The sequence below is a fragment of the Haematobia irritans genome, chromosome 5 (assembly GCF_050003625.1).
Source record: "Haematobia irritans isolate KBUSLIRL chromosome 5, ASM5000362v1, whole genome shotgun sequence".
Taxonomy (NCBI): Eukaryota; Metazoa; Arthropoda; class Insecta; order Diptera; family Muscidae; genus Haematobia; species Haematobia irritans.
This window is the reverse complement of record NC_134401.1, coordinates 120,028,741-120,041,701: the sequence shown is the minus strand read 5'-3', so window position 1 is coordinate 120,041,701 and position 12,961 is coordinate 120,028,741. Positions and strand designations below refer to the sequence as shown.

At 30.0% G+C, this 12,961-nt stretch overlaps 1 protein-coding gene across 2 annotated transcripts in view; it reads right to left on the bottom strand.

Moving 5' to 3' along the window:
* The window catches only part of Hs3st-A (Heparan sulfate 3-O sulfotransferase-A), a 291,348-nt gene that overhangs the window by 31,702 nt on the left and 246,685 nt on the right, over window positions 1-12,961 (bottom strand). The window lies entirely within an intron of this gene.

Genomic DNA, 12,961 nt, shown 5'->3' with positions numbered 1-12,961 from the left:
AAAAATGTTTCCAAAGTATTTTTGATTCTTGAATATGACTCAACGAAAATCGAAGCCATCTTCTGGAAAAAAAACAACTATCTTTTACGGTAATTTGTAATATAGTTGATTTTAATTATAAATTAGGCTAAGTTATATATAGTTGCAGCAACGATTGCCACTCCAGCCAATGGTAATGTATATAAAAATATAGAAAAAAAACTACCAAACAAAAAAACTTATTTTGCAAAATTTTATTTCTTTCGAAAATTTTGTCAAAATTTTATTTCTACGGAAAATTTTCTCAAAATTTTATTCTTATAGAAATTTTTTGTCAAATTTTTATTTCTATGGAAAATTTTGCCAAAGTTGTATTTTTATAGAAAATTTTGTCAAAATTTTATTTTTATCATTCGTTTTGTTTTGTTATTGTTGGTTTTGTTCTTTAAGCATTGTTGTTGTTTTTTTATTTCAGCTTAAAACCATGCATTGACTAAAATACAAGTGTAGCTTAACCAACAGAGGAAAAGAATGTTTGTCAAATTTATTTGGGCAAAGCCCTATAGACTGCAAAATTTTTGTCAAAATTTTAATTCTATGGAAAATTTTGTAAATTTTTATTTCGACAGAAAATTTCGTTAAAGCTTTATGTCTATAGAAAATTTTGTCAAAACAAAAGAACTTATTTTGTAAAATTGTATTTCTGTCGAAAATTTAGTTTTTTTTTTTTAGAAAATTTTGTCAAAATTTTATTTCTATAGAAAATTTTGTCAAAATTTTATTTTATATCGAAAATTTTGTCAAATTTGTATTTCTATAGAAGATTTTGTCAAAATTTCATTTCATAGAAATTCTTGTCAGATTGTTATTTCTAAAGAAATTTTTGTCAAAATTTTATTTCTATGGAATTTTTTGTAAAATTCTTATTTCGAGGGAAAATTTTGTTAAAATTTTATTTCTATAGAAAATTTTGTCAACATTTTTATACCCTTCACCACTACTGTGGTATAGGGTATAATAAGTTTGTGCATTTGTATGTAACGCCAAGAAGGAAAAGTCTGAGACGCATCGTTTAGTATACCGATCGTCTTAGAATTAAATTCTGAGTCGATTTAGCGATGTCCGTCTGTCTGTTGGTGTATTTTTGTGTGCACAGTACAGCTCGCAGTTTTAGTCCGATTGTCCTAAAATTTGGTATAGGGATCCCTATTGATTTTGGAAAAAATCGGTTCAGATTTAGATATAGCTGCCATATATATTTTTCACCGATCTGGTCATATTGATTTTGGAAAAAATCGGTTCAGATTTAGATATAGCTGCCATATATATTTTTCACCGATCTGGTCATAATTGGCGTGTATATCAACCGATCTTCCTCAAATTCCGTACATCCGAATATTTTATGAGTCTCAAAAAACGTGCAAAATATCAGCCAAATCGGTTCAGATTTAGATATAGCTCCCATATATAGCTTTCGCCCGATTTACACTCATTTGCCCACAGAGGCCAATTTTTTGCTCCGATTTAGTTAAAATTTTGCACAGGGAGTAGAATTTGCATTATAGCTATGCGTGCCAAATTTGGTTGAAATCGGTTCAGATTAAGATATAGCTCCCATATATAGCTTTCGCCCGATTTACACTCAAATGACCACAGAGGCCATTTTTTTGCTCCGATTTAGTTGAAATTTCGCACAGGGAGTAGAATTAGCATTGTAGCTATGTGTGCCAAATTTGGTTGAAATCGGTTTAGATTTAGATATATCTCCCATATATAGCTTTCGACCGATTTACACTCATTTGCCCACAGAGGCCAATTTTTAACTCCGATTTAGTTGAAATTTTGCACAGGGAGTAGAATTAGCATTGTAGCTATGCGTGCCAAATTTGGTTAAAATCGGTTCATATTTAGATATATCTCCGATATATAGCTTTCGCCCTATTTACACTCATATGACCACAGAGGCCAATTTTTAACTCCGATTTAGTTGAAATTTTGCACAGGGAGTAGAATTAACATTGTAGCTATGCGTGTCAAATTTGGTTGAAATCGGTTCAGTTTTAGATATAGCTCCCATATATATGTTTTCCTGATTTCGACAAAAATGGTCAAAATACCAATATTTTCCTTGTTACTCTAATTTTCTTAAACTTCTAATAAATATATATCGAGCGATAAATCATAAATAAACTTTTGCGAAGTTTCCTAAAAATTGCTTCAGATTTAAATGTTTTCCATATTCTTTTACTAAAATTGTGTTCCACCCTAGTGCATTAGCCGACTTAAATTTTGAGTCTATAGATTTTGTAGAAGTCTATCAAATTCTGTACAGATCGAGTGATATTTAAATGTATGTATTTTGGACAAATCTTTATATATAGCCCCAACACATTTGACGGATGTGATATGGTATCGAAAATTTAGATCTACAAAGTGGTGCAGGGTATAATATAGTCGGCCCCGCCCGACTTTAGACTTTCCTTACTTGTTTTTCTATAGAAAATTTTGTAATTTTTTTTGTTTCTATAGAAAATTTTGTCAAAACAGAAGAACTTATTTTGCACAATTATATTTCTCTCGAATTTTTTGTCAAAATGTTATTTCTAAAGAAAATTTTGTCAAAATTTTATTTCTTAAGAAAATTTTGTCAAAATTTTATTTCTAAAGAAAATTTTGTCAAAATTTTATTTCTAAAGAAAATTTTGTCAAAATTTCATTTCTATAGAAAATTTTGTCAAAATTTTATTTCTATAGAAGATTTTATCAAAATTTTATTTCTAGCGATAATTTTGTCAAAATTTTATTTTAATAGAAATTTTTGTCAAAATTTTAGTTCTATGGAAAATTTTTTAAAATTCTTATTTTGACAGAAAATTTCGTTTAAATTTCATTTCTATAGAAAATTTCGTTAACATTTTATTTATATAGAAAATTTTCTAAACATTTTATTTATTTATTTATTTATTTATCAAAATTGTATTTCTATAGAAAATTTTATCAAAATTTTATTTCTATCGATAATTTTGTCAAAACTTTATTTTAATAGAAATTTTTATCAAAATTTTATTTCTATGGAAAATTTTTTAAAATTCTTATTTCGACAGAAAATTTCGTTAACATTTTATTTCTATAGAAAATTTTGTCAAAATTTTATTTCTATAGAAAATGTTGTAAAAATTTTATTTCTATAGAAAATTTTGTAAAAATTTTATTTCTATAGAAAATTTTATTTCCATAGAAAATTTCGTTAAAATTTTATTTCTTTAGAAAATTTTTCAAAATTTTATTTCTATAGAAAATGTTGTCAAAATTTTATTTTTATAGAAAATTTTGTCAAAATTTTATTTCTATAGAAAATTTTGTCAAAAATTTAACTCTATAGGAAATTTTGTCAAAATTGTATTTCTTTAAAAAAGTTCTGCAAAAGTTGTATAAACATTGTTTGCAAAATTTTGTTTTTATAGAAAGTTTTTACAAAATTTTATTTTTATAGAAGATTTTTTCAAAATTTTATTACATAAGAAAATTTTTACAAAGTTTTATTTCTATAGAAAACTATTTCTATATAATATTTCATCAACTTTTTTTTCTGTAGAAAAATTTTTGAACATTTTATTTCTATAGAAACTTTTGTCAAAATGCTCAATCAAAATTTTTGCCAAATTTTATTTCTATAGAAAACTTTGTCAAAATTATATTTCTATAGAAAATTTTGTCAAAATTCATTTCATAGGTATTCTTGTCAAATCGTTATTTCTAAAAAAAATGTCAAAATTTTATTTCTATGAAAAATTTTGTAAAATTCGTATTTCGACAGAAAATTTCGTTAACATTTTATTTCAATAGAAAATTTTGTCAAAATTTTAAATCTATAGAATTTTGTCAAAATTGTATTTCTTTAGAAAATTTTTGCAAAAGTTCTATAGAAATTGTTTGCTTAATTTTGTTTCTATAGAAAATTTTTACAAAATTTTATTTTTATAGAAAATTTTTGCAAAATTTTATTTCTACAGAAAAATTTATTTCTATATAAAATTTCGTCAAAATTTTATTTCTATAGAAAAATTTATCAAAATTTTTTTTATATGTTATATAGAAACTTTTGTCAAAATTCTCAATCAAAATTTTATTTCTGTAGAAAATTTTTGCAAACTTTTAGTTCTTTAGAAAATTTTTGCAAAATTTTATTTCTATAGAAAATTTCGTTAACATTTTATTTCTATAGAAAATTTTGTCAAAATTTTATGTCTATAGAACATTTCGTCAAAATTTTATTTCTATAGAAAAGTTCGTCAAAATTTTATTTCTATAGAAAAGTTTGCCAAAATTTTATTTCTATAGAAATAGTTGGAGAGGAATATTTTGCAAAATCTACCAAAAGTCAGGCAAAGCAGTAAACATTTATAGCACATGTTTGAGTGTGAGTCCAATATTTCAAGGTGTAACAAACGAAATGACAAAGTTAGTATAACCCCATCCAAATAAAATTCACCTCTGTCGAATTTGTGGTCATATATTCCTGCTGAATGTAGGATATATGTGGTAGATGTAGAGATACCAATATTCTGAGTCGCGAGGTTTTTTGTGTCTACTTGCTAAAAAACAACTGTAGGTAATTTGCACTTTTTATTACTGCTCGATTCCCATTCATTTGTGTTGTCCACAATTGATGGCAAAACTCGTTTGATAATTACAGCAAATTATAGCAATTAGTTTTATGAAACAAGAAAAAAACAAGAAAAAACAAGAAAAAACAAAGGAAAATGATCCCATTGTCCTTCTTTTCCTTTCTCACCTCTCTCTCGCTCTCCATACACCACATGCCATTATTTGAAATTTGTTGTTAACATTTATTTCATTTCTTTTGTATGTCCATTTCGTTTTTTGGTTTTTTGTCTTTTCTTTCTGCAGAAGAAGTTCTTTGATTTGTTTCCGAATAAAACTTCCATTAATTTTGATGCTCATTAAGAGGACATTAATGTAACGAGAGGTTGGAGGTGTTGGGACATTGAACGTTCTTGTTGTTAGTGTCTGACTCCATCTAAAAAGTTCTTCATTAACTGTAGTAGAGTAATTTTTGCCGGACAATTTAATTAAATTTGTAGAAACGAGTCTAATTACATTTACCTTTTTTTTCTTGTCGAATATGGAGTCTAAGAGAAGATGGTGCAGAGCCGCATGACCACATATAAACTACGAATTGGGTGAATATTTCATTTGAAAATGCTAACGGGTTTCGTAGAGAACCATGCCATTTATAGCAAAGGCAAAGTTGCACGATAGTAATTAATTACAAGTCTTGCAATGCATTCTAATGGTGGCAGCTGTAAAGTGTTGATTTCGTATTTTATTGATGCACAGTGATTGTCGAAGGATTATATTGCAGAAAAACTAGAAAGAGGATAGCGGGTACAATATGTTTGCTATTCCGAAATAAAGTTCCCAATATACAAAGAAGTGTACCACCATGGATTGCGTACGAAGTTCTATTAAAGACTGTCTTCCACAATGGAACTTTTACTTAAAACTTCTTAAAATTGTGTTCTTAATTGTCCATATTGAGTCTATGGTGTATAAAACAGGTATATACAGTATTAAGTTCGGCCTGGCCGAATCTTAAGTACCCACCACCATGAAACAAATATAACAATTTCCTTTGAAAATTTTAGGGGTGTTTGATGACAGATATTTGCCCAAGCAGATCAGTTCTACCAGTACGCTTCCCACATATAAATGTAAAGAGTTTACCTATGAAGACTAGATCAGATTCTAAATTTTTTGTTTGAGTTTTAGAGGAATCATAAACATCTCTTGTAAGTGTGCAAGAAAATGATGAAATAACGCCTTGATTTGAAATCTATATTCTGAGCATTTTCATCACAATTATTTAAATGACTACGAGAAATAAAATCTGGAAATGTAGCACTTAGTTTCAAGCCATTTTCGCCTTCTGTACCCTCAATAAGTGATATCGGTCTATATGGAGGCCTTACCAAATGGACCGATAAAACTAAATTATATGCACTTTGTTATGGGTCTAAAATGCCAGTATATTTTCAATTTGTGGCAAATCGGATAAAAACTACAATTTCTAGAAACCCTAGGAGTTAAATCGGGAGTTCGGTGTAATGGGGACTATACCAAAACATGGAAGGATACACACAGTATTCAGCATTCAATTGTAGTTCTAGAATCTAGACCCCAAATCGGAGGGCCGGCTTATAAGATGGCTATATCAAAAACTGTACCGATACTCAATATATTCGGCACACCCCTTTATGGTCATAGAATACCTCTAGATTTCCAATTTCAGGCAAATTGGGTAAAAACTACGGATTCTAGAAGCCCAAGAAGTAAAATCGGGAGATCGGTCTATATGGGGGCTATATCACAACATGGACCGGTACTCACCATTTTCGGCACACGTCTTTAGGGTCCTAGAGTACCTCTAGATTTCACATTTCAGGTAAATTGGATAAAAACTATGGATTCTAGAAGCCCAAGAAGTAAAATCGGGAGATCGGTCTATATATGAGCTATATCAAAACATCGACCAATACACCTCATTTTCGGCACACCTCTTTATGGTCCTAGAATACCTCTAGATTTCCAATTTCAGGCAAATCGGATTAAAAATACACTTTCTAGACGCCCAAGAAGCAAAATCGGGAAATCGGCGCTATACCAAAACATGGACCGATAGGCACCATTTTCGATACAATTTTGGATTGTCCTAAAATACGTCTAGATTCCCAATTTCAGGCAAATGGGATAAAAACTACAGTTTTTATAAGCCCAAGACCCCAAATCGGGAGGTCGGTTTATATGGGGACTATATCAAAACCTGGACCGATATAGCCCATCTTCAAACTTGACCTGCCTGCAGACAAAAGACGAGTTTGTGCAAAATTTCAGCACGATTGCTTCATTATTGAAGACTGTAGCGTGATTACAACAGACGCACAGACAGATGGACAGACGGACATGCTTATATCGCCTTAGAATTTCTCCCTGATCAAGAATATATATACTATATATAGTCGGAAATCGATATTTCGATGTGTTACAAACGGAATGACAAACTTATTATATCCCCGTCTCCATTCTATGGTGGTGGGTGTAACAAGTATACGCACGTATGGCCGGGCTGAATCTTAGATGATGCAAATGTAATAGTTTTCTCTGAAAGCCCCGTCATCATCATTTCGACAAAATTTTCTATTAAAATAAATTTTTTAAATTTAAATTTTTTATAAATTTTTTATAGAAATACAATTTTGACAAAATTTCCTATAGTACTAAAACTTTGACAAATTTTTTTATAGAAATACAGTTTTGACAAAGTTTTCCATAGAAATAAAGGTTTGCAACAATTTTCTATAGAAAAAAAATTTTGTATAGAATTAAAATTTTTAAAAAATTTTTTATAGAAATATACTTTTGCAAAAATTTTCTATAGAAATAAAATTTTGCAAACAATTTCTATGGAAATAACATTTTGAAAAAAAAAAAATTTCTATAGAAATACAATTTTGACAAAATTTTTTCATACAAATAAAATTTTGACAAAATTTTTTTATAGAAATAAAATGTTGACAAAATTTTTTGCGGAAGTAAAATTTTGCCAAATTTTCTTTGGATCTAAAATTTTGCCAAATTTTCTATAGAAATAAAAAATTTTCTATTAAATAAAATTTTGCAAAAATTTTCTATAGAAATAAAATTTTGCAAAAATTTTCTATAGAAATAAAATTTTGCAAAAATTTCGTATAGAAATAAAATTATGCAAAAATTTTCTATAGAAATAAAATTGTACAAAAATTTTCTATAGAAATACAATTGTACAAAAATTTTCCATAGAAATAAAATTTTGCAAAAATTTCCTATAGAAATATAATTTTGATAAAATTTTCTATAGAAATAAAATTTTGCAAAAATTTCCTATAGAAATATAATTTTGATAAAATTTTCTATAGAAATAAAATTTTGCAAAAATTTTCTATAGAAATAAAATCTTGACAAAATTTTCTATAGAAATAAAATTTTGACAACATTTTGTATAGAAATAAAATTTTGACAAAATTTTGTATAGAAACAAAATCATGACAAAATTTTGTATAGAAATAAAATTTTGACAAAATTTTCTATAGAAATAAAATTTTGACAAAATTTTGTATAGAAATAAAATTTTAACAAAATTTTGTATAGAAATAAAATTTTCACAAAATTTTCTATTTCTATAGAAAATTTTGTGAAAAATTATGCAAAAATTTTCTATAGAAATAAAATTTTGCAAAAATTTTCTGTACAAATAAAATTTTGGAAAAATTTTCTATAGAAATAAAATTATGCAAAAATTTTCTATAGAAATAAAATTTTGCAAAAATTTTCTGTACAAATAAAATTTTGCAAAAATTTTCTATAGAAATAAAAATTTGCCAAAGTTTTTTATAGAAATAAAATTTTGCAAAAATTTTCTATAGAAATAAAATTTTGCAAAAATTTCGTATAGAAATAAAATTATGCAAAAATTTTCTATAGAAATAAAATTATGCAAAAATTTTCTATAGAAATAAAATTGTACAAAAATTTTCTATAGAAATACAATTTTACAAAAATTTTACATAGAAATAAAATTTTACAAAAATATTCCATAGAAATAAAAATTTGCAAAAATTTTCTGTACAAATGAAATTTTGCAAAAATTTCCCATAGAAATATAATTTTGATAAAATTTTCTTTAGAAATAAAATCTTACAAAATTTTCTGTAGAAATAAAATCTTACAAAATTTTCTGTAGAAATAAAATCTTGACAAAATTTTCTATAGAAATAAAATTTTGACAAAATTTTGTATAGAAATAAAATTTTGACAAAATTTTCTATAGAAATAAAATTTTGACAAAATTTTGTATAGAAATAAAATTTTGACAAAATTTTCTATAGATATAAATTCTTGACAAAATTTTGTATAAAAATAAAATGTTGACAACATTTTCTATAGAAATAAAATTTTGACAAAATTTTGTATAGAAATAAAATTTTGACAAAATTTTGTGTACAAATAAAATTAACATAAAATTTTCCATAGAAATATAAGTTTGACAAAATTTTTTATACAAATAAAATTTTGACGACATTTTCTAACACAATAAAAATTTGGCTAAATTCGGATTACAAATAAAATTTTGACAACATTTTCTATAGAAATAGAATTTTGACAACATTTTCTATAGAAATAGAATTTTGACAAAATTGTCAGTATATGGGTGCATATTTTGGTCATAGACCCGTATAGACTGGTCTTCCCTTTTGACTTTAAATATAAAATTGGAAATCTAGAAATATTTTAGGCCCTATTGAGTTATGTCTAATTTGGTTTTTTTCGGTAAAAATTTGATATAGCTCTCATTGCCCGAACCCCTAATGAAGAGAGAGGTAGTTCATCGTTTTACTGCAGACACTCCCCAAGGGGAAATTTCATCATCTGCACTTTAGACAATTGCTAAAAATAGTAGTTTGCTTTTCGTAGACCAAGATAGAATAAACGTTATGCCATATTCAGATGATAAGTAAGTGACTCCATTCCAAAGACTCCATTCCAGAGGCTCCATTCGTCTGAATTAAAAATGCCACTCGGAAGCAATACCTCATCACCTACATTGGGAGATTATCTTGCCCCAAGTTAACTTAGAGAAGACTATCAGTCCACTCCATAGAAGATTTTATACCAAAATATTCCCTTCAATTCACTGTTATTTGTCGTTGCACGATATTTTATTCCCTTAGAGCATACCGTGTGATGAATGTCTGCAATAATAACAAAAGTCTGGCAATATTCGTCCAACCACAAGATTGTTAGCCATTCGCTGCTATAATTCTTCTCCGCTGTTCATTGACATTGCTTGGCTGTGTTCACAACATTGCTGTTTGGAGGACGTGGTAGGTGAGACTGTGTGAATAAAGGAGTGTGTGTGTGTGTAGGCCCATGTCTAAACGAGAAAAAAACATCACTTGGCAGCCAATGAAAAAAGTTGGGTTTTTGTTTTTGTTTAGCTGAAATTTCTGTTAATTATTTCATATTGTAGTTGGCTAGCAATCAAGTTATGTTTTTCCTTTTGTCAAAATTTAATTAACCATAGAGAAATTTATTTCACATGAAATGAGAGCAAAAAAAAAATTGTTGCTCATTTTTTTCTATGGGCAGACTGGTAGTCTAATGAGATTTTAAATGGGTTATAGCTTTAATAATGAAATTACTTGGAATGACTTTTTTGCGAGAATTTGAAAATAATTTTGAACATAATAGGACCCATTCATCTGAAAATATATAATAAATGATTTAACATGGTGCTCAAAATGATAGGTAACAAAAATTCCTATGAATTTCTTATTTGGTGGCAGAAATTTCTCTAGATTTTTAGTAATGCCATTCTGTTTATTAGAGCATTAATATGCCAATTTTTTTGTAAGTTTTTATGCCTTGCGCCACACTGTTAAAGTTAGTGCATATATTTGCAACAGCCAGAAGCAGACGTGATAGACACATGGTGTGTGGCACTAATGCTTAGGGCCAGCCCATGTAGCCATGTCCGTCTGTCTGCGTTTTTGTAATCAAAGTCTGGATCGCACTTTTCGTCCAAACTACTTCAAATTTGGCAATTCAATACACCTAAGTGTATTGCAGTTTCAGGAGATTATATTGAAAAATAAAAACATTTTTGAAAAACTAACTATTTCTTTCATTGGTAGGCTAAGAAGTTTCCGAACCGCCCTCGTATAATTATGTACCGTTATAGATGAAATTGGCTGCTCCAACTAGAGGTGTGCACGTGACACGAAATTGTCGTGACTCACGAACATTTTCGTGATTAGTGCGTGAGTCGTGAGTCACGCTCATGACAACAGCGTGAGTGTGCGTGAGCGTGATTAACAAACCAAAATGTCGTGCGTGAGCGTGAGTCACGAAACTAATATCTTCGTGAGTGTGCGTGAGTAACGAATTACACTCACGAAAATATTCCTGCTCACCAACATAAAACGCTTAAGAGTTAAATTCAATTACAATTTTAGTGACACCTAGGATGTTAAGAGTTTAATAACACTATCGATATTAATAATGCTCATGTTTTCAGACACTTCGGTAAGGTAAGTTAATCATAAAATTATTCGTGAGTCACGATATTTTTCGTGAGTCACAATATTTTTCGTGAGTCACGGTATTTTTCGTGAGTCACGACGTTTTCGTGCGTGAGTACAAATTTTCTTTTCGCGAGTGTGCGTGAGCGTGAGTCCTACCAAAAAATATCGTGTGTGAGTGTGCGTGAGTATGATTTTTCAGTCGTGAGTGTGCGTGAGCGTGAGTAAACTGTTACTCACGTGCACACCTCTAGCTACAACCGAATTGAACGAAGCTCCAAGAGGTTCCGCATGCCAAATCTTGGGATCGGTTTAAATATTTGCTTCTACGAGAGGCTTCCAAAGCCCAATCTGGGGATCGGTTTATATGGGGGCTATATATATTTATGGACCGATATGGACCAATTTTTATGGTTACCACAATCCACATTTTTACAGCACGTACTAAATTTCAACCGGATCAGATGAAATCTGCACATCCAAGAGATTCTGCAAGTCTAGAGATCGGTTCATATTTTGTCCATACATGGGAGGTGTCCACTTATGAGAGGTTAAATTTATCTACGCAAAGGACCCTGGAGCGGATGATAAATTTCTAACAAAAATTAATAGAAATCATACGCATCAGTGTACCAAGAAGTGAAACACAAATGAATGCACAAGTCCTGTATAGCCTAAACACCATATATAGAGTGTGTAATAACTTTGATCTAGATGAAATTAAGCTTTCGGAATAGAACTCTTTTGAGTCGGAATAGAACTCTTTTTATTTTGGATGAAATCGGTTTATATATAGATTTTAGGCAAATCGGATAGAAAGTACGTTGTCTAGAAGCCCAAAAAATAAAATCGGAAGATCGGTATATATGGGGGCTATACCAGCACATGAACCTATAACCAAATTTTCTTCACACCTATTTGTGGTCCTAAAATACCCCTGTATTTGAATTTTAAGACAAATGGAATAGAAAATACGGTTTGTAGAAGCCCAAGAAATAAAATTCGGAGATCGGTATATATGGGGGCTATATAAATCCATGGGCCGATAGACACCATTTTCGGCACTCCTATTTGTGGTCCTAAAATACCTCTAGATTTCCAATTTCAGGGAAATCGGATAGAAACTATGTTGTTGTTGTTGTAACAGTTTATTGTGATCTCATCCATTTCATGTTATACGCTTGGTACATCAGCTTGTTGGCAGATCAAGGAACTCTGCGACTAAGATGGGGTGTGTCCAGAGTGATCTGGTGGTAAGTCGGGTTGGTTTGGCTGGGCAAGAGAAAAGATGACGCGTGTCGTGTGGCCCTTGGTTGCAAATTGGACAAACGTCGGCTACGCTGCTATCAATCACCGATAAGTAGGAATTGAGGCGGCTGTACTTGCCTGATCTTAATTGGGCCAAAACTACCCTAGTCTGCCGTGGGAGGTCTCTTTCCTCCGGTGCTATGGGCGGTGGTCGGACTCCAAGAACAGGATTAACCTTGTAGCTTCTCACCGCTTCAGCTACAGTATCCTCATGAATCCTGTTCAAACCTGCCTGGTACGCTGTTTGATCTAGAGGCTCTCTTTTATAGCGCTGGATCTCGCGCTCTAGATTATGTATATCAACCCTTACGTTCCTGGGTGGTGGTTGTGTATCTATAAGATGGTGGTTTGGATGATTACTGCGATAACAACCCAGGAGATACTGCTTTGACAACATGTAGTTGTGTCTTCGCACAGGGATGATCTTTGTCTCCACATAAAGGTGATCCAGGGGTGTGCTGCGGAGACACCCAGTCGCAGTTCTAAGAGCAGCGTTCTGGCAGGTTTGTATGTTATTCCACTGCGTATCACTGGTC